Below are 26,802 nucleotides of genomic sequence, written 5' to 3'. Positions count from 1 at the left end.
CTCCCACACATAAATACCCAGAAGGAGAGGAGGCAGAGCAGGGGAGCAGACGGCGTAGCCAGCAAGGCTGTTAGTGGGACATGTGGCTCAAAGAACCCTGCATCAACCAACAGGAGGCAGGGAGGCATCTGCACGTGTCCACACACAGCCAAGGACTAGGAAGCAGAAAAGCAGATTGTCATGGGGCTCCAATCTGCTTGGGATCTCCTCCAGGCTCGTGGCACCTTGTGCTGCCCCACTTGAGTGCTCGTGGCCAGGGTCCAGCTGAGCCACTGAGAAGGATGGGAATTGCTGCACAATCATTCCCCAGCCCTGAGAACCCCTCAGAGACTCCTTAGCCACCAGTAGGGCCTGGACCAGCACCTTCTGACAAGCCTTAAGCAGCCAAGCTCAATTGGAGCACATTCCCAGACACAAAGTTTTGTCCAAAATTGCTCTATTTATTCCCAGTTCCATAATGGAGGAAAACCTCAAAAACTCAAACTCTTTTCTTTCTTCCCTCTCCTCCCTACAAGCTGGAAAATATCTCTCTGCTACCAGCATCTGATCAAGGGATGCTGGAGGAAAAAGGAAAACTGGGCCTTTTTTTTTTTTTTTTTTTGCCTAAATACCTTCTAACTCCAGCTATTGCAGTAGGGTTGCTCTTCTTTCTCCAAAAATCTGGACCTGCAAAACCTTTCCTGAACTGTGAGGGGAGATTGGCAGTGATCTGTGAAAAGTGTAGGGTGAACAGATTGGCATTTCCAAAGCATGTGTAGTTTGCATTTGTGTGTAGCAATGTGCATATAAAATGTGTATTTTTTTATGTATATGTATAAAACATACACACACACACAGAGATATATATATATATGTATATATATGGATGCATGTAGTTGTATTTAGGGAAAAAGGCATCACAACTTCCAGCAAAAGATAATGAGAGAGCTGGGAACGTGCAGGCAGCATGATGCAACTCCAATCCCTGCCTTGCACTGCAGGACAATCAAGACTTCTTCTCTGAAATGAATGCAGGAAAGGGCCCAAACAGCTGGGGAAAGGGTGATGCTTGTGAGAAACGGGTGCTTTTTCTGTGGCTCATGCATTGCAAAGCATGTGTGTGTGATGAGTCAAAGTCTGAGGGCTGCCTTGTGTCAGCCATTGACTGTGCCAATGACAGCCTTTAATAACACCACTTACAGACTCTGGAGCAGGGGGAGGCAGCAAAGGGGGGAGGAGGGAGCTTCCCTCGCAGGCTGGTGCACAAAGCTTCCCCAAGCTCGCCAAAATGTGTCACAAGAACCCGTTGATGGCTCCATAATTGCAGCCCACGCTGCAATGTGTTGTTCTAAGAGGCAGCAGGGAGCACAGCCAGGAGAGCAACTTTGGTACACAGGGTAAAGCACGGCCAGGAGGACACGGGGACATGCTGGGCTCAGATATGGTGCTTTAGGGACTCATCCCAAACACATTCCCAGTGCAGCAAGGCACCTCCATGTGCTCACACCCAGGTTTGTACTGGGAAGCAACCAGGAGATGAGAAATTCCGTGCAGAATAGGTGAAACAGGGAGAAATAACTGCAGGAGACATCTGGAACATGCAGGTCCTGCTGTCCACCTTGTCTCTCCAGCATGAAGGGGGAAATAAATCCCTGCCAGGTCTCATGGATGCTGGGAAGTTCCTGGAAGGCTGGTGAAGATGCTAAAAATCCTCAGCTTAGTCCAGATCTGGAAAGCTTCAGGAGTGCATCGTGTCCTGATTATTTACTTCTCCAAGCTAAGGAGAGACCTACTTCACACACCGCCTCCTGGAGAGGCGGAAAAATCAGGCATGCAAAATAAGAAGGAAATGGAAATCGACTTGATAGCTCCTTCCCCTTCCTAATGGGGAATACTTACCTAATTAGGTCCCTTTCCTCTCCTTGTTTTCTTTGAAATATTATGCAGAGAGAAATTTGTCCTAAAAGTTGGTGCTTTCATTCAGAGGCTTCCCCTTGAGCTGTTTGCCTTGCTTAAGGCAGGCAAGGGCAGCAACTCCATCATAAAGGAAGGAAAAAAATATCTCCTGAGTGGCTCCAATGGGTGCTGGTTTAAGTACCCAGCTCCTGCCATGGCTCACCTGCCACTCCTCCCTTCTCCATCCCTCACCCAGGCAGAGGGTGCAGCTCCAAGGCACCTCCTGCCCTTGCCTGGCCCAGGTGAGCAGCTCCTGATCTCTGGGATTGACCTTGGAGACCGGCAAGGGAAAGCCAGAAGATGCAAAGGTAGCCAAAATTACTCTACCCTGGGTGGGCTTTTGGAGACAAACCTGAGACTGGATGGTCTCAGGGCTGGTGGGATCTACAGGGACTCCCAAATCAGCCCCAAATCCATTCCACCACTCAGATGACCTCTCCAAATCACATATCCAAGCAGTTGCTACAGCTCAGAGTGGAGAAAAAAAGGGTGGTAGAAGCAAAACCCAGACCCTCCAGACCCACATGGACAAGGGTGACCCAACCAGGACAGCAAGCTCTCATTTCCCACAGCCAGCTCCCCTCCTTTCAGAGAGGCCCCACCCTGGTGGCCTCCCCTCACCAGGAGAAGGGCTTGGCACATGCAGGATGTCCAGGAGCATCTCCCACCCCACAGGATGTTCCCAACCATCCCTACAACAGAGACAGGCTGGATGTGACCCTACAAAAGGGGTTACAAGGGTCTCTGGCACAGTGAGGGGTCAGAATTCACCCCTAGACCCCTACACTGGACCCCTTTATCCATTCCTCCATTTCCATCCCACACTTTCCAGGAAAGCCTCCCATCCCCCTCAGCCCTGCTCCTGCACCCCAGGAATTTTTTTCTCTTCCCTGCAGGGAGCAGAGCTTCCAAGAAGGAGAGGCAAAGCCCAAAGGGAATGACTTCAAGCAGTGAGACAGCTCTGCAAAGGAAGGTGTTTTATTCCTGCCTGAGGGGGTGCTTTAAAGAACCTCCTTTTCTTTCCTCAAAGGTTGGTGAAGGTGGAGACCTGGAGGAATTCAGGGAGCTCACCCTGCAAGCAGCACCAGAGATTTCCCCAAGCCCAGGTCTCAGCATACCCAAAATCCTGCACTGGTACAGCCATTCCTGCATCCCTCCTCACCCCCCAGGCGAGCACTTGCAGCTGAACCCAGCCCAGCACCTGCAGCACCTGTGCAGGGTGTGAGAGGAGGGGCTGAGCTGCCCCTGCAGCTGCTCCAACCAGCCCTGAAACTTCACCTCCCAGTTGTTAATTCAGCATCCAGAAAAACTGTGCTGTTTTCCTTTTCTCTTTCCTATTCCTTTTTTTTTTCCTTTTTCTCTTTTCTTCCCCACGAGGCAATTTCCAGGAAACAAGAAAGAGCTGCACATCTAATCCCTGCTGCAAGACAAGCCAAGTCCTACCCTGACCCAGTCAGAGAGGGAAAGCAGCCCCATTCCTCCCAGTGCCCCTGGACATCCCTCCATCCTCCTGTCCCCACCGAGCCACCCCTCTGCAGCCACTGCAGCATCCTCAGGGTTGCCAGGGTGTGAAGGACAGCAGGAGGGAAGGAGGGAGGTTTCCTTGCAGAGCCACCTCTGCAGCACTGCCAGCTTCCGTGGGAAGCTGTGAACCCAGTGGTGCAGGCAGGAGACCTCTTGGCATCCCTCTTGCACCTCCTGAGCATTCCCAAAACCAATGGATGTGCTGGATAAACAGGGTCCAGGCAGGACCGCCTGCTGCAACTCCTAGCCAGTGCATTGCTCAGCACCCAGCCTGCAGAGGAAACCTGCTCCTACTCCCTGCACCCATTCCTGGGGAGCAAACCCCCCCAACCCCAAAGCAGGATCTACTCCACCCATGGCAACTGGAAAGTGATGGTGAGGGGAGGCAGAGCCATGCCCTGAGAAGAGCTCGCTCTGTTTGGCCTCTTGCAGCCCTGGAGGGGTGCCCAGCTCCAGGGTGGCTCAGCAGAACAGGACCCCAGGACGGGAGCATCAGAGCAGCTTCTCTGCCTCCTGGTGCAGAGGGCTGGCCTTGCATACAGGGAGGGACTCCACCAAACAACAGGAGCAGCAGAGGCAGAGATAAGACCAGGTATTTACCAGGCAGTGCCTCCAAGGTGCTGTGAATGCAGAATTTGTGCTGGCTGAACAGACATTACCACAGAACTTGGTGCCAACCCTCCGCCCCAAATGGTGACGCAAGATTACCAGTTTGGAAAGAAGTAAGCTCATTATAAGGAAACTCAAATCCCGCTCCAAAGGAGGGATCTGGCGGAGGAAGGGACCTGTGACAGGAACATACTGGGGGGATTTGTTTAACCAGATCAGCCCACTGGGACAGCACAGCACAGTTCCCTGCCTCCAGCATAGATAAGCCTGGATTTCTGGGAAGCTTCACCCCACCCCCCCCCATCCCACATGGATTAGGGTGGGCAGTGTCCCACACCCAGCATTGGGGTCTTCTGGACACAACCGTGCTTTTAAGGGAAGAAAAGAAGCACCTTTCAATAATAAATAATAATGCTAAATATGTGTTTCTATAGCAACTCATCACCATAGCAGCTTGGCGCAGGAGGAGAACTTGAAGCTCATCCTGCTGTCTTCAGGGTGAGGAGGCAACTGCCCTAGCAGAGGTGGCTTCAGTGCTGGCACAGATGGGACTTAGAGCAAGAAGTCACCCTCCAGGTTGTCCCTGAGCACTGACCTCCCTGGGGAAGCTGTCTGTATGATATGGAGAGGAGCAGCCAGGGATCCAAGTGGTGATGGGGGTATGAAGTCTCAAAAGCACTAGGTATCAAGGTCATTGCAAACCCCCAGACCAGTCCTGGCATCCAACAGGGGATGGGAGTATGAAGTCTCAAAAGCAGCAGGTGTCAAGGTCATGGCAATCCCCCAAATCAGTCCTGACATCCAGGGTGGCTGGAAGGAAAGGAGGCTGTGACAGGGGATAGCCCCACTGTCCAGCCAGGAGGACACTGCAGGGGAGAGTGCAAAGGGCAAAAGGAGGACACATCTGAAATTATCCATGCAAATACCAACCCTCCAACACTTACACATCTCAGGAGAGCAGCTCACAAAACTCCACTTTGCTCTGCTTTTAGCAAGACCCGGAAATTTGCACCAAAACCCTGACAAATAGAAGGAGTTTCCCAAAACAGAGCAAAAGCTCCTTTTTTTTCTAAGGCACACACGTCCACCCTAATTTGGATGTGGGGTTTGGGTGAGGGTTTTTCTTCCCTAGAGTGTCCAGTAAAGAAAAATCCAATCCTTTGATTAGCTCCACAATTGGTGTGGTTGTATTGCCAGCTCACCTCCTCTCCCTGGCAGGGCTGTGGGGGCAGAGCCTTTACCTTGAATATAGAACCTCCTATTCCTGAGCACCTCTGAAAGCCTCTTCCCAGCCAGCAGAAGAATGTGACACTGCCCGGGGGTGGGAGAGTGCCCATTAGTGATTATTATCCGTGGACATGATGCCATTCCTCGGGCTGGTGAGTGCGTTCCCAGCCAGACCGCCCCTGGTTTTATTCACTTTACAAGAAGCGAGTCATTTTTAAAGGTCGTTAGGGAAAAACAAGCATTAGGTGGCAGCTGAAGGGACAGTCACTTCTAAGAAAACTCCCCCCCTTGACAGATGGGGAAGCAAGAAGCCAAGGAACCCACTGAGGGCTGTGGGACAGCTCTCCATCAAATCCAAGTCTCCCTTTGGCAGTTTCCCTAAAGTAAAATGAAGCTGTGTAGCACACCAAGCACTTGCTATTCCATCAATAGGCAATTGTAACAGGATACACCTCCTTAGTCTCTAAATGAGTTTTCTTTCCAGCACTACATTATAGACAAATCCCCTGTCACAAAAAACAAATAAATCCCTTTTCACAATCAAATATGCTCTAACCAAGTCAAACAGGGCCACACGCACACGTGTGGCAAATCTGCAGAGCTCCTCCCAACTTCCCAGCTTGGCCATCCTCCCTTCAGGTGGGGAAAGGGATGAAAAGGAAAGGAAAGGAAGAATATTTGATAGGATAAGCAAAGTGGCAGTTTCCCAGTTCAGCTGGGAATCTTTCTGTGAGCTCCTCATGGTATCAGATCCACAGGGGCTGAGCTCTTGCCGCCGAACCCAGACTGACACAACACCAGTGCTTGACTTATGAGTGCTTCATCCCGGCAAGATATTTTTAATTTAAACCTTGTCACTGCTGAGGATGAAGCCATCCAGGATGTGATTTACTGCTAATTCATCCTCCTGATCCCTATAACTCTAAACTCAAGTCACCAAATAGTGCAACGCCCAGACACTCCCCAGTGAGGCTTGGCATGAATGAGCATCAGGGGGCTGCTGGCAGCAAGTGCGAGTTCCTCATTCAGAAAAAAATAACAAATATAGAAATATTAACCATCTACAGGTGGTCACCAGCCCAGCATCACCTCACTATTTCCCAGAAAAACACTACTGGGAATAAAACACCCTCACCAGCCTCACATTTCCTCTCTTGCGGAGTGGTTTAAGCTCCAGGAGAAATAACACAGAGGTCATGGAGCCTCATTTCACAAACATTTACGTGCATTTGGCTGCGAGGGTTCACCCAGGATCAAGATTTATCCCTCTGGCCCTCTCAGGAAAGCAGAGGAGGGGGAAACATGTGGGTATAGATCATGCAAATGCCTGTAATGGGAAGCTAACCTGTGTTATCTGCATTAGAGCCACACATCTGTCCTGGCAAATTCAAGTGCCAGTCAAATCACCTAAATTTATTGTCAGTGGCTGGGTGGGAAAGCCCTGGCAGATCAATGTGTGGGTAATAGAGATGGAAGGAAACTCAGAGATCAGGCATGAAAAGCTAGAGAATCAGAGGTGCAACATCTCCCTTTTGGGTCACAAGTGCAAATCCAGCCACGCTCAGCAGCACTTTTTATTTATTCCTGTGCAAATGAAGACTGGAAATCTCAGCCACTTGACTTTTGTGTCTTCTGTTTCACTGCATGAAGCATTTTAAAAACACTTTTTTTAAAGGGGGGAAGCTCTCTCAGCAGCAAAGCCAGGAGTAAAAGCAAGTCACGGAGTCTGCAAATGAGCTCTCTCTCTCTAGTGATTCCTAGTTATTCTAGTGAGTCCAGATGAGGTCAAACCACCTGCTGAGAGAGGCAGCATGGTGAGTGGGATGGAGGTTTGAACCCAGCCACTGCTCTTCCTCTGGTCTTCAGGCTCCAAGGAGTTGGTGTCTTCTACAAACATTAGTATTTGAGGTAGGAAAAGCTAGGAACATCATTATTTCAGCAAAAGTTGGCTTCCTCCATGGCTCCAGGAATCACTTTGAGAGGGAGCATGTCCCTGGCAGTGTTCACATCAGCTGGACCTGAAGGGCTACAGGTGTCTAAACTGTAGTGGTCTTTAGCTTTTCAAACCAAAGGTTGCCTGTTCAAGGCCATCAGAGCATCTCTAAGGGCTCACAGAGGGGTTTTGACCAAGGAAAGGATTCAGCCCTGGTGCCACATGACACTGGGTCCTGTGGCAGGGGACCCAGGGTTGGCAGCTCTTACCTGGGTGGCTGCTCAGTCCCTTGCAACGTGAAACCACTTAAGGATGAGGCAAACTTAGGGAGCTCATGCACCAAGAAAAAAACCCAGACTGTTCTTTGGGATGAGTCAAAAAACCCCAAGGGAGAATGCCAGATACAAAAAATAACCACACAGGCTGTGGGGGATCTCAGCACGTCACTTTTGCAATGATGTCTCCATTGCCAAAGGTGATTAAAAACACTTTTTAGCAGCAAGTTTTAAAGGCACTGGGACTTAGGTCCATGAAAGCACAGCTGCTCCCAGGGCAATTCTCTAACCCAAAACATTTGGTTGTCTCTGCCTATGGCAAGGCATTGGAACTAGATGGTCTTTAAGGTATCTTCCAGCACAAACTGTTCTGTAATTCCATGTTTCTATGATACTTTCTCATTTCAAAGCACCCATTTGCCATTTTAACTGGGAAAAATTAAATCCTGAAAACATCCTGTTCTGTCCAAGGACTGCTCTTGCCAGTTGAAGCACAGACTGGAGGACAGGGCACCACTCCCTGCTCTCATCACCAAGTCCCACTTGGGGCTCAGTTTGGGTTTCAGGTTGGCGAGTGAGAATTCCTCATCAATAAATGTGCTCTGAGCTTTTTTGCCTCTCTGTGCCTCGGTTTCCCAATCCACACCACGGGAATGGAGTAGATGGTTATGTTTTAAAACCGTTCAGAGCCTGAGTGAAAAACATGTGGGCAGCACTGCATAATTTTTTTTCTTTTTTTTTCTTCTTCTTCTTTTTCCTTTTTGTCACAGGCTCCTTGAGAGCTCAAAGCTGAGGGATATAAAGCACTTTTCAGAGAAGACAGTCACGCAGGGAAGCACGCTTATCACTGATGCCCTGCAGAAAGGCAGTGGACTGCCCAGACTCTCTGCACAGACGGGAAGTCTCGTTGCCTTGGGCGCCTAGAGCACTGCTCTCCCTTCCCTGAGTCTTGCAAGCGAGAAGGAAAGAGCCCTCCGAAGCCTTTCAGAGAGCCAAAAAAGGTTCCCCAGATGCTTTTTGTTAGAGCATCAAGCAGTTTGAGGACTTTTCTAGGAAGAACAGTCAGAGCCCAAAATGCATCCCTGGATGGGGAGGGGGATGTGTGAGCAGGACGTGAGACTTTGGAGTCTCAGCTATGTGGGACCCCACTTTAGAGGGGTTATAAATAATAAAAATATCAGTTTGATTCCCAGGACACCACGCCATCCTGCTCCAACACCCATGTGGGCAGTGCCAAGCCCCGGACTCTGGCACTGCTGATTCCAAAACTCAGCAGCCCCACCTCTGACACCCTCCCCAGGTCAGATCCCAGCGTGGAGCACAAGCCCGCAGTACCATCCTTATCAGCTTTGCAGGTAGCTCCCCAGGGTTCCCTTCCAAACAAGACATTGATTCCCACAAGGCGCTAACCCTCAGCATACCCCGAACATCGGAAGACCTTGCCAGGCTCTTCCCACGAATCCAACCCCGGCACGGCGAGAGGGAGCTCGGGTTTACTGCAACCGCTCGGCATCGAGGGCATCGGGAGGCAGAGACAAAGCGATTCAATAAAAGGAAAAAGATGCAACACAAAAGGGGCGCAGGCATCTCTCCTCCCCCTCCTCAGCCTGGGAAAGTAGCGGAATTGATATGAAAGCGGCTCCGGCAACCCAGAGCCCCCCGGGATGGGGCTGCCAGAGACGGCTCCTGCCTTCCCAGCAGCGCAGCTCAGCCGCTCTCCTGTCTCTGCTCAGCCTTTTGCTTTGCCTCATCCACAGCCTGCCGAGCACCAGGCTCTCTGCGCTGCAGGGAGGGATGCTGGCAGGTCAATTGGTGAGGAAAAGCTCAAATATTCCCTCTCCCTGCGGAGAAGTTCAGCATCTCTCCTTTCGGGTTTGCAGCATCCCTCCCCAGCCGGGCTGCGCGCTGAGCACATTTAACACCGGCCCTCGGCGCTTGCAAGGCAGTTACGATCATGAAGCAAATGCTTCCCTACAGCACCGTGATTGATCATCAGCCCGGGCTCTAAAACACCCGTCTTGGACATAAACAATACTTAGATCATGCGGCTGTCATTCATTTGGCATGGTATCGATACGGCCGAGCGCCACACGTTTAGGATGGGACAGAGAGAAAAAGCCCTGGACTGGTCCTTGAGGAAAGGAGACAACCCCCACGGAGGGTGGGTCTGGGCAGAGCAGGGAGCAGGGAAGAAAAGCCCAGGTTTGGGCTGGGGTTGCGTGTTCAGACCCGGCTACACACGCCAGGCGCACACACATCTGTTGCACCGCTTGAAACCCGGCTCTAGCGAAGGATCCCACACACACAAACAAACAAACACACACGCACTTGCCCCGGCAGAGAAACCGCCGCTAAAACGCTGCTCTTATCCCCTGCACCTCCAGCCAGAGGCTTAGGCGGGGGGAGAAAGCGCCTGATGCCACGCTGGGAGGCACACGCCGTAATTAAAATCACAGAGACGGCAAAGCCCGTGCCCTCCGTGCCCCGCTGATCCTGCCCGCTCGCGGGTTTCTACAAACAAGACCCGGGTGAAACAGAGGGCAGGTCAAGAAAATAAGTTAGCACGCTTTCCTTCTTCCAAAATATTTGTGCAGGATTGGTGCACGTTCAAGACAAGTCCCTAGAAGGCTGCGGGCAGTTGCATCGGCTGTAAAAATGCCCTGGCACCGTCATTGTTCCCGCGGAACGAGAGCATCCCCGGCAGTCTCGGGGGTCCCGGTCCAAAACCCCTCTGCATCACTCACCCCCACGACCTGGGGAGCGCCAGACCCCCCTCGCTTTTCCCAAAACCTCTCCTCCCAGGCATCGCCTCCCGGCAGCGGAGGGAAGCTGCACACAATCAGGTACGGCTGCCCGGCGGCAGGGATGGGAAGCAGCGCGGGATGTGGAAGTTTTTTGGGAGAGGCGAGGAGCCACACACGTTCCACCTGGTCCTTCCCACCAGGGCGAGCCCTGCGGTCCTACCCCCGCATCCAGCACCGCGAACGCCGCATCCCTTCCCGGCACGGGGAGCAGATGGAGCCCCGGGAGGAGGATTTCCTCCGGGCTGGGGATGGAGCAGCCACATGCAGCCGCTACAAATCCAAACAGCCCTGCTGGGGCTGAGCAAGCGGGTTTGTTTATCTGGGAGGAACTCAGCTGCTGCCGGAGTATTAGATTTCCACCAAAACAACGTGCGGCTCGGTGTTTAGATCACTTCTCCCGGTCTACATAATTTAAGGGCATATGTCTGATAAACGCAGAGCATCAATACCCAGGTTTCGGTTGCAGCACACACATGCACCGAGGGAAAGGAGGGAGGTTTAGCAGCGCTGACTCCGCAGCCGGGATTTGGGCAGGAAAACTCTCCAACACCTTGCAGGAAGGGAAGCGACGGGGGTCTGCCCTTCCCTCTTAGGTGTTCACCACCGGGGGTGGCCCCTGTCCCCTTCCATCCATCTGTCGCCCGGGAGGCGTTATCCTCCCCGGGAATAGGGCTGTGCCTCTAGCCCCGTCCAGCTGCAGCCTCACCGGGAGCAGGAAAAGTTTGCAAATGCCTCCAACCCCTCGCGCGAGGAGAGCTCTGGAGCATCGAAGGGGGAAAATACCCCCCGAGGGGAGGAAAATCCGCAGCCGGGGGATGGAGAGGGTGATGAGGGACGGGCTGCGCCGCTGGAACCGCTACCTCCGGGGAGAAAAGTTGTGCCTTATGCGTGGGGAAAAAGCCATCGGGGACCCGGGAAAGGGGGACACCGGGCACCGCGTCCCCTCCGCGCGGGGGATGAGGAGATGGGGAGCTCCCCGCTGCGCCCCCCCCGCCCAGCATCCTCCCAAGCCGGGCCGGGAGGGGCGAAGGGGCCGTGCCCGAACCCTCCGGCTCAGCCCGCTGTCCGCAGGGGTCCCTGCCCTCCATCCCAGATCCCCTTCCCAAGACCCGGGGGTGGGGAGCAGCGGCGGGGGCGCCTCCCAGAGCCTCCACTGCCGCCAGGTGTGGAGGGCAGGTACCGCTGCAGCCCCGCCGGCCCTCCCGGGGCATTCTCCGGGGCATCCTCCAGCAGCCCGGGCGGGGCGAGGGGCTCCTTACCTGGGAATGCTCCTCGCTTGCTTTGGGTGGGTTTTGGTGTATATATATATTTATCTATATATATAGATATATATATATAATTTTCCTCTCCTCTCCTTTCCCCCCACTTCAGTCTTCAGAGCAGGCGCCGCATTGACACTGCAGATGGTCTCTCTGTGCGTGTGTGTGTGTGTGTGTGTGTGTCTCCAATCCCAAATACTCCACGGAGGCGGAACACGGAGCCCCTCTCTCTGCACTGGGCAAACCGTGTCTGGCTCGCCCAGAGCCGGGGGGGGGGGGGGGGGAGAGAGGAATTGGGGGGGGGAAAAACGCAGCTCCAGTTTTCACTCCCCCCCCAAATCACCCCTTCCCTCCCTCCCTCCCCCAGCCCTTCCCCCCCCTCCCCGCCTCTAAATCAGCCAGGAGTGGAGGGAGCCGGGCAGCGGAGCTGCAGGCAGGGGGATGCAGGCAGGGGATGCGCTACGGGGCCATGCCCGGCTCCGCGGCCTCCCGCCAGCCGGAGAGGGCTCGCACTGCGGCTGTCTCGCCAGCCAGCCCTTCCTCCCCAGCCCTGCTCTCCAATGGTGGCTGCGGAGCCGGCTTGGACACCCAGGCTCTTTTGCAAACACAGACACACGCACAGGCACACACCCCTTTCCGAAAAAAAAAAAAAAAAAAAAGCCGGAGATGTGTAGAAGTGCTGTGGCGACAGCAGCCCAATGCACCGAAGGAGAGACAATAAAAAATAATAAATAAAAATTAAAGCGATAATAAAAATCGTTTTCTTTCTCTTTCTTTCCTATTTTTTTTTTTTTTTTAGCTTTGCAGAGAGAGTGGCCGGTTTCTCCTCCTTCCTCCAGCCCACCCACCTCTGGGAGAGGGGAGAAGGCGGAGGAGCGCAGGTTGGTCTCTGGAGGGGGGGGGGGGGGGGGGGGTTGGTCCCCCAAGGCCCTTTTAGTCGTCCTAAAGTTTGCAGGGGATGGGAAAAGGGATGGGGACAGGGAGGGGAGCGGGGCCGCCTCCCGAGGCTGCCAGCGCCGCCGCCGCTGTGCCACGGCTGGAACTCCGGCTGCCTGTATTCCTCCTCCTCCTCCGGTGCTTTCCCTCGCTCCTACTCACTACTGACACCTAGGATCTCCAGCCTGATTGGGCTAATTGGGAAACGTCTCTGCCAAAAAAATAATAATAATAATAAAAAAATAAAAAGAAAAAATAAAAACCAAAACCCACTAAACCCACTCACGGAATCAACAGCATCTCCCTTGCCTGCCCCCATCTGCTCCGCAGAAAAGCCCCGGCATCACCCTTCCCTTTTCCCTGCCTTCCCTTCCCTCTCCGGGCTGTGTCCCGCTGCTCCCCTCCGGCTTGGACCCAGCGAGGAGGGGAGCGGATCAGAGCGGGCGTGGGGAGGCTCAGGGGAAGATCAATCTCTCAGCTCGGGTGAGCAATAATCCCGGAGAGCTGCTGCAAGCTGCTCCCCTGGCCCCGGCTCCCTTTAATTCCGGGCAGCCGCAGGAATAAGGGAATTCTTTAGAAGCTGTCGGTGTTTCCTGGCCGAGTTTGGTGTCCCCAGAGCTGCCGGCCTGGTTGGCTGGGATGCCCCAGGGATCCCACCCCAAAAGTTCATTCCCTGTGTAAGACCCGCAGTCCTCCCTGCAGGTGATGCCAGAGCCAGCCCCAGAGAAGGCAGCAGATGGTGGGAAGGGAAGGGGTGCTCTCAGGATGTTGATAGCAACAGGGCACCAGGGAGCCCCAGTTCCCTGAGGATGGGTGCCTCACAAAGGTCTGAAGAAGAGAAGAAGCAGCTGGAGGAGATCTCTGCTTCCAGGGATGTTGGCCATGCTCACACCAGGGAGAAAATTCTGCAAGTGACCCTACAGCTTCCCCTTCCCCAGCAGAAGGCAAGGGCATCCAGCAGGGATGCAGGCAGTGGCTAGGAAAGGAGGTCCCAGCACCCACGGCAATCAATACCCAAGATCAGAGGCAGGAATTGCCTCTCCAGTGGTTGTGCAGCACCAAACACAGCAGGACTCCCCCTCCTCCCCACAGCCTCCACCACTGACAGAAAATCAGGCTTAAGCCGAGCTTTGTATTTTTAATTATCTTAATTTTATGCCACAAAGCATGGGGGCCAGGGGCTGCCTATTTGCATCCTCTGAGATATTTATTTGGAAACAATATCACGTTTTCCTTAAAACAAGTTTTATCTCCCCGGCGTGTGCCTGTGTGCATGTGTGTGTTTTGCCTGAGCTTTGGTTTACATTTCCTGATGGATGGATGGATGGATGGATGGGAATTCGGAGCCCTTTTTTTTTTTTTTTGAGGTGGTGCATAAAATGTATTTATTATTCTTTATCTCCTACCTCTCGCAAGGAGTCATTTGTTTTCATTCAGAGAAATGAATACGATGTGAAGCCCGAAGAGTAATAACACAGCGAAATGACAACGGAGGAGCGAGACGGGAATCTGAGAGATACAATGGCAGGTTAGTAACCTCTAAAGATCACTGCTGTTCTGAGAGCTACAGTATTATTGTGTGTCCAGTCTGGCTCGCAGCTCCTTTTAATAAAAACATATGAAAAGCTTGAGGAAATTCAGTCTCGCATTTTAAACTTGTCCCACTAAATATGGATAATCTGGATATGCCCAGATTACTACCTGCTATCTGGTGTGGTGGAGGGGAAGAAATTAATACCAGCTCTTTCTGCTTCTTAAGACAATGGCACGAGTTAAAACATCCCTGTGCTCTTTGGGTTCATGAAGGAGTGAGTGACAAATGAGACTTTATTTATAGGCCTTTTCATGGACTGGAAAGTGGGGGCAGAAAAGGGTTAGGGCTTGAGAACCCAAATGACCTCCCCTGACCTGGGAATTTCTGCAGTAAAAAGGCCCAAGGACAAGGAGAGTTCAGGCTCACCCTGGTGTCATCCAGTGGGTATTTTTCCCCCAGAGTGACAGCAGACATCACAGGGAGATGCTGGGTACCCCCTGTTCTGCTGCCTGGGGAAAACCAAGCAGCACCAAAGCTGCCTCAGCATCATCTGGGATGAGGCAAAATCCTGTTGTCTCCATCCAAACAACCTCACACACCTGATTTCCCTCCTGCTGCCCCAATAAACCCCCATTTACCCTGAAGTCCTGGGTGCCAACAGCCTCCCTGAATCCCTCTGTGGTTCCTCTCTCACTGATGCATCCTTCTATTTCTTGCCCTGTTACCTGAGTCACACACAGTGACACACAGGAGTCACTTCCATCAACACTCAAAGAACAGAAAACCCTATTTTTGCCAGGACATCCACCTGTACACGACAAAGAGAATGATGAGGAGAGGAGAGGAGAGGAGAGAGAGAGGAGAGGAGAGGAGAGGAGAGGAGAGGAGAGGAGAGGAGAGGAGAGGAGAGGAGAGGAGAGGAGAGGAGAGGAGAGGAGAGGAGAGGAGAGAGAGGAGAGGAGAGGAGAGGAGAGAGAGGAGAGGAGAGGAGAGGAGAGGAGGGGAGGGGAGGGGAGGGGAGGGGAGGGGAGGGGAGGGGAGGGGAGGGGAGGGGAGGGAGGGGAGGGGAAGGGAAGGGAAGGGAAGGAAGGGGAAGGGAAGGGAAGGGAAGGGAAGGGAAGGGAAGGGAAGGGAAGGGAAGGGAAGGGAAGGGAAGGGAAGGGAAGGGAAGGGAAGGGAAGGGAGGGAAGGGAAGGGAAGGGAAGGGAAGGGAAGGAAGGAAGGGAAGGGAAGGGAAGGGAAGGGAAGGAAGGAAGGGAAGGGAAGGGGAAGGGAAGGGAAGGGAAGGGAAGGGAAGGGAAGGGAAGGGAAGGGAAGGAAGGGAAGGGAAGGGAAGGGAAGGGAAGGGAAGGGGAGGGGAGGGGAGGGGAGGGGAGGGGAGGGGAGAGGGGGGGAGGGGAGGGGAGGGGAGGGGAGGGGAGGGGAGGGGAGGGGAGGGGAGGGGAGGGGAGGGGGAGGGGAGGGGAGGGGAGGGGAGGGGAGGGGAGGGGAGGGGAGGGGAGGGGAGGGGAGGGGAGGGGGAGGGGAAGGGGAGGGGAGGGGAGGGGAGGGGAGGGGAAGGAAGGGAAGGGAAGGGAAGGGAAGGGAAGGGAAGGGAAGGGAAGGGAAGGGAAGAGAAGAGAAGAGAAGAGAAGAGAAGAGAAGAGAAGAGAAGAGAAGAGAAGAGAAGAGAAGAGAAGAGAAGAGAAGAAGAGAAGAGAAGAGAAGAGAAGAGAGAGAAGAGAAGAGAAGAGAGAGAAGAGAAGAGAAGAGAAGAGAAGAGAAGAGAAGGAAAAAAGAGAGAGAGAGACGGAAAATCTAAGTTAGATTGTGCGGGGATTTTTCTATTATTCTTTTCCCACGCCATTTTACAAGTTTGTTAAAGCAGCAGCGCGGTGTTTAAGTTTCTGGCTGTCACAGCTCCCGGCTGAAGCGAGCGCAGCATCGCTCAAACCCAACATCGCAGCGCCACCTGCAGCGACCGCGCTTGGTGGCAGCTGCAAAATCCCTCAAACCGGGCCAATCCTCACAAAAAATAGCCCGGGGAGAGGGCTGCTGATTCAAAATCTTGTTCCTTCAGGTTTCTTTTTCACTCCCTTCTGCTATCCAGTCTTTCAGGTCCTTCCAACTCGCCCCTCTGTTGATACACTGAAGAAAAGTGGCGTCTCCTGGGAAGCTGTTGCCATCCCTGCTGCTGACAAAGGATGTCTTAATCATGCTTGTGGAGGGTGGAAAATTCTGTGCAAGCTGGTTTAGAGCTGGGCCAGGGCTCTGTATTGTCACTGTGACACCCCGGGGAGGACAGGGTGAGCTCTGCCCTACTAAAGAGAGTTCTTTGTCCGGCTTCAGGGGTGACACACTCAGATTTTGGCAGTGCTGCCAGCTTCAAGAAGGGTTGTGCTGATAGAAAATGAGATAAGTGTTATCCCAAAAAAAAAAAAAAAAAAAAAAAGGTAAGAGAAGTTTGCAGGGAAGAGCAGCACCGTGTCACTTGGTCACCTTGCCTTTGCCTTCTTTTGTAGAATCTTTGCAACCAGTTTTGGGTGATGGGTGGAGAAAAAACACTTGGGAGAGTCCATCTCAGCCCCACTCTGTGCTTCGTCCAGCATTTCCTTGGAGTCTTGGGGGTTTGCACGCTGGGTTCTCTGAGAAGCTCAGGGTGTCCTGGCATGAAGCAGAGGGGTGCCATGTGCCTTTTCTCCTCCTCTGTCACTGATTTGCTGCACAGCCTCTGGCAACTCCCTTAACTCCCCTGCCAATCTTTGCAGAGATACTTCTTGGGGCTGATTTTTTCATAGAACATTTATTAAATAACATTTTTATCAGTTATCCAGCATCTCCCTCTTCCCAGCCCTTTAGGAGGCACGATGAACTGTCAAATGGAGGCAAAGTTTGCCTTTTTTTTTTTTCCCTTTTTTTTTTTTGACCACTTGTTTGGATGTTTTTTGAGGGAAGCAAAATTTCCTTTTATGTTGTCCCAGGGTCAAATCCAGCAACTCACAGGAGCCACAGACCTACAGGGTCTGACTGTCCCCTCCCTCTCCAGAGCTCCTTCCCATCAGTGTGTGCATCAATTCATGTTAACATCCAGATTCAGACCAGCTCACCGAACTCTCAAGTTAATCTCTGGAAGATTTCCAGAGGTTTCCAGCCAAAGTTCCCCCTCTTTGCTGCAATTTCATTACCATTCTCTCCCTTGCCATTCCCTCTTCTCTATCTCCCTGCTCCAACTCAAATTTCCCCAGCAAAGTGCCATTTCCACAGAGGACCTGCCCTTCCAAGCAGACCCAGGGATGAGAGAGATGCTCATTCCCCATCCCCACCCACCCTGAGGGATTTATGATGCACTCAGGCCGACAGCATCATCTGCACATCTTCCCACCCCATGCGCCCTCTCCCCTCCCAACCCTCCCCTTTGCCAATTCTCCCTCCTTGCCTTCCCCCTGCAAACTCCCCCAGGGACAATTTTTCTCCTTCCCCCTTCAAATATTTGTTGACCATTATCGCCTCTGGTCACACCCAGGCTGTCGTTTGTCCAAACAAAGAAGCAGGAGGAGGGACAGGGGAGAGGGGCAGGTGGCCGGAGGCAGGGTGAGATGCGAGCCAGGGGAGCAGTCAGGCCATAATGATAAGGGGAATACAAAACCAAGGCTGGGGCTGCCCAATTAAATGAGGGGACGCCTGAGAGGGGCCACTTTGAACCGCGGGAGATGAGTGAAAGGGAATAATATTGGAAACAGGCAGGCGGACTGATAACATACAACCACAGAAAGTCAGACAAATTCATTTTGGTTTCATTTTGGAGGACAATACAAAGAGGAAGAGAAATCAATCCCTGCTCAGGAGGGTTGGAAGGCTTTGGGGCAAGATAAGGAGCAGGGATGGAGAAATTGGTGAAGAGTCAGAGGAAAACAGTTCAGGGACATGCAGGAAGAGCCAGAGAGTGTCTGGAAGGAGAGACAGGAAGGCTGGATGCCAACACTGGGGCTGATGGATTCAGATGAGGAGAAGCAGCCCCTATATCAGAACAAATCCAGAGGGAAATAAGGCAGCCTGAAGAGGGGAAGGGTCTTATCCACAGATTAGGGCTTTGATTTGGGGTTTCAGAACCTGGGTCAGACTTGCTGCTGATGCAGCTCCTGGGTGATGCTCCAGTGAGTACCAGAAGAGAGATGAGGAGCCAGGTTAGAGCTGCAGGGATTTTCACAGAATTCCCCAGCCAGAATTTGCAGTTGGTAGCACTCCAGAAAGGTCTTTTCCCCACCTCAGATAGTGGGGAAAGGATACATAAAATGCACTTTGCAGCCCACCAAATCTTACACCTAATTGTGGATAATTCTGAGTAGGGGGATTTATAAAGTCTCTTTACTACTTTGGCATTTCTCTCACTCAGGGAACATCCACTCAGCCACCTACTTCCAAAAACTTTCAAGAAGAAGATCTCCTTGCTGCCTGCCAAATATGGCTCAAACCGCCTGAAACCAGCAGTGGGCCCTATAGACAGCAGGGGGTGAAAGGTTTGTTTTGTTAGAACCCCAAGCTACAATAAAAAAAAAGAAAAAAAAAAAAGAAAGAAAAAAAACCACACAAACCAAGCCGAACATTTGTGGTATGTTTTTTTCTTGCTGCAATTCATGCCTTTTAAGCCACTTGGAGGCAGGGAGGAAGGGGAAGACTGGCTTATCATCTTTTTTAGCACGTGGGGTTGGCAGCACACAGATTTACCCACTTAGGGAACGTGGGAGACAAGAGAGGGTGTTGGGGGTTGGTTCTTTCCCTTTTCCCTCTGTAAAATTTTCCCCATTGTCATGCTAAGATACCTGTTGAGTAGGCCCTGGTGGCAAGGGGGAGGGGAGAGAAGAGGGAAGCCCCTCGATATTCAAACATCCAAAACAGGAAGCGGAAGGCTCTGGCTCTCCCCATTTCCCCGCAGAGTTCGGACGAGAAGGACGATCGCCGCCTGTGTCCCATCCCTGCCATCCCAGCGCCGGGAGCCATCCTCACTGCTGTCAGACCCTGCCCTGCTGCCTTCTCGCTGGAACCTGCCACCATCCAGCACTCTGCTGAGCACTGGCACCCACACCGTGAGCGGAGGGCTCTCTCTCCATCTCTCTCTCCCCCTGGGACAGCGCTGCCATCACCCCCAGCCCTCCTGCAGCTCTGCGGGACCCGCCCGCCCCCAGCACCGGGAACTGCAGCTCAGGGAAAAGGTGCCTGCAGCCAGAAAGGGACTGGGACTGAGTTACTGTTCTGTTTGTGGGTAATTTCATAGCTGTTGTTGTTCTTGTTTGTCTTGTTAGTTATACTAGTAAAGAACTGCTATTCCTACCCCCACATCTTTGCCTGAGAGCTCCCTTAATTTCAGAATCATAATAATCTGCAGGAAGGAAGGAAGGATCATTTCCTTAACAAACACCTGTCTTTCAAACCAGGACAGAGGGGGAGAAGCAGAAGCTCATCTCAAGATGCTGCGGGACCCCCAGTGAAGAACAGCTGTTCTTACGTGTCAGCTCCATCACCATGGCATCAGAGAGAGAGAACAGAGGGAGAAATGACAGAAAATGGTGGGGAGTGGGGCAGGGAGACTGAGGAGAAAAATAGGAAGGGGAAGGGAATTATATTTTCCTGATGGGCAGTGTCACTTTTAAATAGTTGTTGTGCAGTACCCTGGGCTTACAGACTGAGAGGTGCTGCTGGGCCCTTTGGAAAGGACTTCTTAACATATTCCCAAATTCACATGAGCAAGTCCTTTCTGAAATGTTGGGGTGGGGCTGGTGCAGTCAGACCTTTCTAAAAACTTTAATAAAAAAATAAATATATGCACATATAAGGAAATATTCACAATAAGACATCTGCCTTCTCCCTCTTGTTCACTGGTAGGGCCTGTGCAAAGCACATGGAATTTGCTCTCCTGTTATCCTGGGTGGATTCATCTGTGGTGAAAATGGACTGTGCCAAAAACAGCTTTGAAGACAAGCGGCCCCTTTGCAGTGCTACAAACTGATGGTGCAGCACCTCAAGTGTACAAATTCCAACTTCTTCCCTCCTAAATCCATTTTCTTTTTACCTCCTTCCACCTCTGTGTATACAAATTTCCAAGCAGATTGGGATAATGGTCTGGAATTCATCCTTTGGCCACAGCCTGAGAGTGCTCGGGGCCACTACTCAGATCCACATCATCAAACTCTGGGATAAGAGCCTTCCCCTCTATAGGGGAACACCCTTTAACTCCTGCTATTCCTATGGATGTTCCCATCACCAGTGTTTATTCTGTTTCTGGATCATGCTGAGATCTCTCCCTTTCTCCTTTCTCCACTTCCCTACCTCATGGAAAGCTCTCCTTAATTCAGGAGCAGCAAAAAGGGCACGATGGATTTTTTTCCCACACCAGATTATTCTGGTTATTTTCCACCCCTCACCCAAACCATCACCTGCTCCTTTTGGGAATCTGTTCATCCCAAATCCCTCCCAAGTTTTGGATCATCTGCAACACCTGCATCTCTCCCCTTTCTCTTCCCAAAGTCTCCAGGAGCAGGGGATGTCTCACATCCTGAAGTTGCTCAGCTCTTGGATCAAAGCTTTCGAATAAAACAACCCAGCATCATGTCCTCAAACCCAGGTCACTTTGTGCAGCTCCTGACACTGATGATAATATTAAAATCTGAATTAAGTTCCTCCACTCATCTCTTTGAAGCCATTTGACTTCCCACCCAAGCAACCAGGCAGAAACCTCGTCCCCCTTCCCTCCCAACACCTCTTGTACAAATCCTCTCTGAAGGAATCAAAGCTGCTGGAGGTGTGAGCTGGCCAAGCACGTTGTAGCCCTTTATTATCTGGGGACCCCCACTCAAATGTACAGCGAGATAATGTTAATGGAATGATGCATTTGCTCTGATCTGGAGCTGTCTCAGAAAGATAAATGCCGAGGCAAAGCAGAAGCGTTTAATCAAAAAATAAACCACCTCAATATGTTATGTATTATTATTTTTTTTCTCCTAAAGAAGCAAAGCTTAGTCCTGTCACAGCATGTTATTTTGCCAGCATTATCTCTGTTATTTCTAAATAATTCCATTTAGTGCTGGTGATGGGTAGGAGGGCTGAGATACAAAATCAAATTAATTAGAGTGACCCAACAAACTTGTGTTTGCATTGCAAGATGCAACATGGCAGGAAATCTCACTGAGAACAAATTGCATTCAAATTAATTTAAGAAAAAAAATATTTGGGGCAGATCAGATTTATTTAGGATCAATTTTAATAAGCTAAAATAAAGTCAAGGCAGTGGGTGATACCATCAGCCAGTCAAAAGTCAACTTTGATAGAGGTTTATACAGCTGAATGACAGTTACCTTCCAAGCCATTATTAAAAAAGCTGGAGTTTTTTCGGAGTGGCTTGGACAATTAACAGAGCACCTCAATTACAGCTGCTAGAGATATTAGTAATGAATAAATTATCCACTGGGTTTGACCCTCTTTTCCTGCACATCGTTTCCAAATAATTAATTTCCTTGCCACATTTTTAGACATTGCATTAAATTCTGCAGCAGAGAAGGGGCAGAAGTAGGGAGCCCTTCTTCGCCCCCTCTGCTGGAGCATGATCAGGCATGAGGGTTTTGGGAGTTCCAAAAAATAAGTAGAATTTGCCAATATTTTCCTGGCATGTCCCTGAGCCAGTGTTCCTGCACAGGTATTTTCTAATTTTAATGATTCCATGATTTTATGCTCATAGCAGGAGCAGATCCTGGTCTGTCCTCATGCCCAGAGTGGGGGATGGTGTTTGTCCATTTTCCTCTGCATCCCAGAACATCAGGAATGGACTCATGGTGGGCTGAATCAGATGGGCCTCATCTGAAGGAGGTGAAGTTGGAGTTTATGGGGAGTTTCAGGTGTGTTGCTCTTGATGGACCTACCCAGGATATTCTTCATCCGTGCTCTGCTCCAGTCGAGGCCCAGCTGTGCTCATGGAACATTCTGGTACAGGAGCTCATTCCTGCACCTCAGCAGAGGGAATTTGATGAGGATCTTCTCCAGGACAGCAGGTCTGGAGCACACAGGACTGCAGGGAGAGTCCCCAGCCCTGCAGACACCACAGCCCTGCTTTCTTCCAGCACAGGAGTCACTGAGCAGGACAAAGCCACAGGTAAAGATCTGAGAATGACAGAACAGTTTGGGTTGGAAGGGACCTTAAAATCTCATTCCAATCCCCCCATGGGTATGGCCACCTTCCACCACACCAGGAGATTTTAAACTTACACTTTGCCCCATGCAACCCTTCCCAAAAATGCCATTTCCGGGACACAAGCCCTCCTCCTCACATCTTGTCACACCAGCACAGTTTTATTACCCTGATTTAAATATTTCTTTCACTCCTTCCCCATTTTCCTTTACCTTGTTGGCATCAATACCTGATGGCCAATATTTGGAGGTACCTGTCTTTTACCACTGCAAAATGAGCGTGAGATTGCAATCAGTACATGCCAGGCCAGGAGACATTACAGAAATTTAAAGGCCTTCCAGTGATTTATGACTCTTTAATCAAGGCCTTTTAATATTTAATTGCAAAGCCACAGGAGTTGTCTTTATTTCTGAAAAATCTGTTGTGGGGGGAATTAGACAACATGAAACTCGATGTGTTCTGCACATCCTGGGACCACAGCCCTCACTGGAGCAGAAGGAGGGTGGCAACAGGAGAGATAATGTACAGCTTTTTCCTTATGGCTTTGAGATGCTGCAGTAATTTCAGGTGATAAATTAATTTCCATTATTTTCAAGGAGCTTGAGAAACCATGAAAGGCTCATCAGAGGATCAGGCTAACGATGCCACAGGCAGCACACAGCAGAGGAAATGACCCGGGCAGCAGAGACAGGGGGAAAATGCAGGAGATGGTGACCAAGACCAAGTCCATCCTACTCCTCATCCCTCCTGTGGGCCCATGGGATTCTCTGGGAGAGCACTCTCCAAATTTCTGTTGCATCAGGGAAGGGAGAGGGTTTGGATTTGGGACACCTCCACAACGATGGCCACCCCTGGCACCCAGCTGAGGTACCACCCAACTGCAGACATCCCTCAGCTCACACTCCAGGGCTGCCATGCTCTGGATAAATGTCTGAACATTCCCTAAAAAGCTAAAAAGGATTTTTTATTTTTTTCTGCTGAGCATTGAGGGAGGCTTGGAGGTATCTTAAATAGAAAAGTCTCCAGTTAAATGAGATGAATCCTACTCTGTGACTGCAGTAGCAGAAGAAAAACAACCCCATGAGCTCCTCACTAGGACAGCATGCCCAGAGTTCCTGCTCAGTGAACATTTTGTCATGTCTAAAGAGCAAAAAAGCAGAGAAGGAAAGCGGGAGAGTCTCTCCCCCAACAATGGGCAGGTGGTCCATGAACTCAGGTCCCCCACCAGCTGAAAAAGTGCTTCTACCCCTGCCAAAACAGCCCAGGAAGAAATAATGTGATTTTTCCGGATGATTTTATTTTATGTCTGAAGTTAAAGCAATTGCCAGTTTAATCTCATTTGTATGCTCTGTGGTGGAAGCGGATCTGGGCATCAGGAGGACTCAGATTCACCCTGGCAGACTGGTGACCTTCAGGGGGAGCATGGCCCTCCTTCCACTGCTCCTCTTCTTGAATTTGGACTTAGTTTTGGAGCTGTTTTCATCCAGGACTGCCTCTCATTATGTATGTGGGTGCTGCCTGCCGCAGCAGAGATGTGATCTTGCCTGTGGTCTCTGCAGCTCCTCTAGTACAAATAATAATTTCCATCCCATCTATTCTTTTGTTTGCTACTGATCTATATTAAACAGTTGGTGATGACTACATTTATGGGTGATTATTGCACTTATGCTGTGTTAAATCTAAATGTTTGTTTATCTTTATGTGGTCTCTGTGTATACGCTTGCACGGCTTTTAACTTTATGTATTGCAGAGTTCCTTAATTATAAAATCAATAAATTTTTTAAACTTATGACTCTGGCACAGAGAGAAACCCACACACCGTCCACAGCTGGGTGTGACAATGATTCTTGCCTCGAGTTTGTGGCAGAACACAAACCTCAGCTACAGGAATTGACAGATTTTTTTAGTTTGTTTGGGGGTTTTTTTTGTTTTTTTTTTTTTTTCCTGTCCTCATAGCAAATAATTCAACCCTCAACTGCAGGAATTGACAGATTTTTTTTTAGTTAGTTTGGTTTTTTTTTTCTTCTGTCCTTGTAACAATTAGTTCTCTGTTAGTTTAGTTCATCCACCATCTCTCACCAAAACTTTCCTCCTGCGAGTTGTTCTCCTCAGGCCAGCCCTCAGCTCCTTAGAGGTTTTTGACTTTGGTGAAAGCTGTGACCACTGAAGATCACAGCCCAGTGGTGGCTCTTGAGTCAAGGCCTGGAGAGAAGAGTTCAGTCCCCAACTCTGCCACAGGCATTCCTGGAGTCACAGCTACACTGTGGAGAAGTCCTGGATGGAGTCAGAGCTGTGTTGGCACTTCCACAACCTCAGTGCACTGCCAGGGGTCCATTCCAGCCCTGAGCAGCTCCAGGCTCTTCCAAGATCCCATCCATCCCTGCCCTCTGGCAGTGGAAGCCATTCCCTGTGTCCTGTCCCTCCATGCCTTGTCCCCAGTCCCTCTGCAGCTCTCCTGGAGCCCCTTCAGACCCTGGCAAGGGCTCTGAGCTCTCCCTGGATTCTTCTCTCCAGGTGAGCACTCCCAGCTCTCCCAGCCAGGCTCCAGCCCTGGAGCAGCTCCATGGATTCCTCTGGACTCTCACGAGCAGCTCCAGGTGCTGCTGCTGTTGGACTGGAGGCAGCTCTGCAGGTGAGGTCTCACCTGAGAGGGGCAGAATCCCCCTTGTCCTCCCCTGCTGCCCACAGGGGTTTCAGCCCAGCACTGGGGGGTTTGTGCTGCTGGACCATGTGGCTGGGTCATGCTGAGTTGTACTAAGGAATTAGGCTGAGCTGGGCATCAAAACCACCGCCACCACCACCATCATCATCATTTGGGGGACAAAGCACAACACCCAAAGAATCCATTTGCCTAATTTAAGCTCTGCTCTTACTCCTATTTCACCCCATCCACACCTCATTTTCCCCTGCAGGGTTCTAGCAACGTGTTATAACCAACATTTCTCCCACTCCCAAGAGTCCTGACACCCCTCCAGCCAATTAAAAGCTGTGAGCTGACAAATCCATCAGTGCCCACTGCCCAGCAGTGCAGAGAAGCCTCCCACAGAAGCAGGAGCTGTAGCCACTCATGTAAACACGAGCTAATCAACAACCAGCATTAGAGAAGTGTAGTCAGGTGCTGACCCCAATTTCTTTGATTTCAGGCTGTATTTCTCAAGCTGCAGCTCAGATTGGCTCTTTCTTTGCCACTTACATCTAATTAGGATCCGTGCCCACAACGACCAGGAGTAGCTGTAATTAAACCAATCCAGGGATCTGGGGAGGGGGGTGGATTCACTTAGGTGGGAATTTTCAGCACAGCAAGAGGTCAGAGGTTCAGAGGGAAATGACTACCAGGACCCTCACTGTGGACAAAGAGTCATGTTAACTGCCCTTAAAAATGTGATATTTACCCCAGAATAGATGTTTCTTATGCCATTACAGGTGAATTTGGTGAAATACAGTTAATAAATACAATTATGTTGTTTGGGCACGTGCACATCTGAGATCAACCTGGACCGTCAGTTTAACTTTGAAGATCCCATCTTGTCACACTTCAGTCCCTCACACATCTTCACTCACATTAATCCTACCCACAGAAATATCAATGTGTGTTAAATCTCATGCAGGCTTGCCTGAAATTAGGCAGGCGATCCAGATAATTGGAAAAAGAGGAAAAAGAATAACCTAACTTAGCTAAAATTTCTTAGGATCCATACAACAGCCTCACTCTACCCTGTACCAACTCAGAGTTACCCTTTTCATGCCAAAACAGGAAAAATGAGGGGTTGTAATTTTTACACTTGGATGAGATGAAAACCAGAGAGAAACAATCCCAAAGAATTGCGGTTCTGGGGGAAAGGTAGGAGCATATGTGGTGTTGGAAAGCAGCCTGTGGATGGAAGTGAGCTCCTGGCTGGAGGTGGAGGCACAAGTCAGATGTTCCCAGGTCCCTTTGGTTCCACGTGGTCAGAAATGTAATATCACAACTCACTGGAAAACCTCATTTTTGTTACAGCATTAAAACACATCGGTGGCAGAGGCATCCCAGGGACTGTGTAATTTGAAAAAGACACATTCCAGCAATTACCTTGTGGGTTTTTTTTTTTCCCCTCCTTTGAAATAAAAGCCAATCTTAATGGTTTCAATTATTTTTCATCCAGTTGCTGCCTTAGGATGATGCGGAGCTTTAAGTATGGGCAGGAAATAATTTCCAAGGGGACATTAAATGTATGTTTATGGAGTAAAATATGTATAAATGCAGACCATAAGAAATGGACTGCAAAGCATTTTATGGAGCTAATTCCATCAGGGGAGGGAAGGAGCCCACAAGTTCACTTGCACAGTTTGTAAGGTCAGTGCAATCCCTCACTGGGAATTATTTCCTTCTAAATAACTGTTGCCTGACTCTTTTTCTGCAACCAATCCTGCATCTTCCAGGTGGAAACTGATCCTAGGCTAAAAGCTTCCCTGGATGTGGCTGCTTTCCCTTACCCAGAGACAATATGTGGACTCATGAACATGAAACCAGAATCCAGGAGCTCCAAAAATTCTCAATGCTGGAACCTCCAAGTCTGCTGGGTGATTTTGGGAAAGACTTTTCCAGCTCCAGCCTGCCTCCTTCTGCAGTAG

This window comes from Cinclus cinclus, chromosome 4 (genome assembly GCF_963662255.1).
Source record: "Cinclus cinclus chromosome 4, bCinCin1.1, whole genome shotgun sequence".
NCBI classification, from domain to species: domain Eukaryota; kingdom Metazoa; phylum Chordata; class Aves; order Passeriformes; family Cinclidae; genus Cinclus; species Cinclus cinclus.
Note: the sequence above shows the minus strand (reverse complement) of the source record.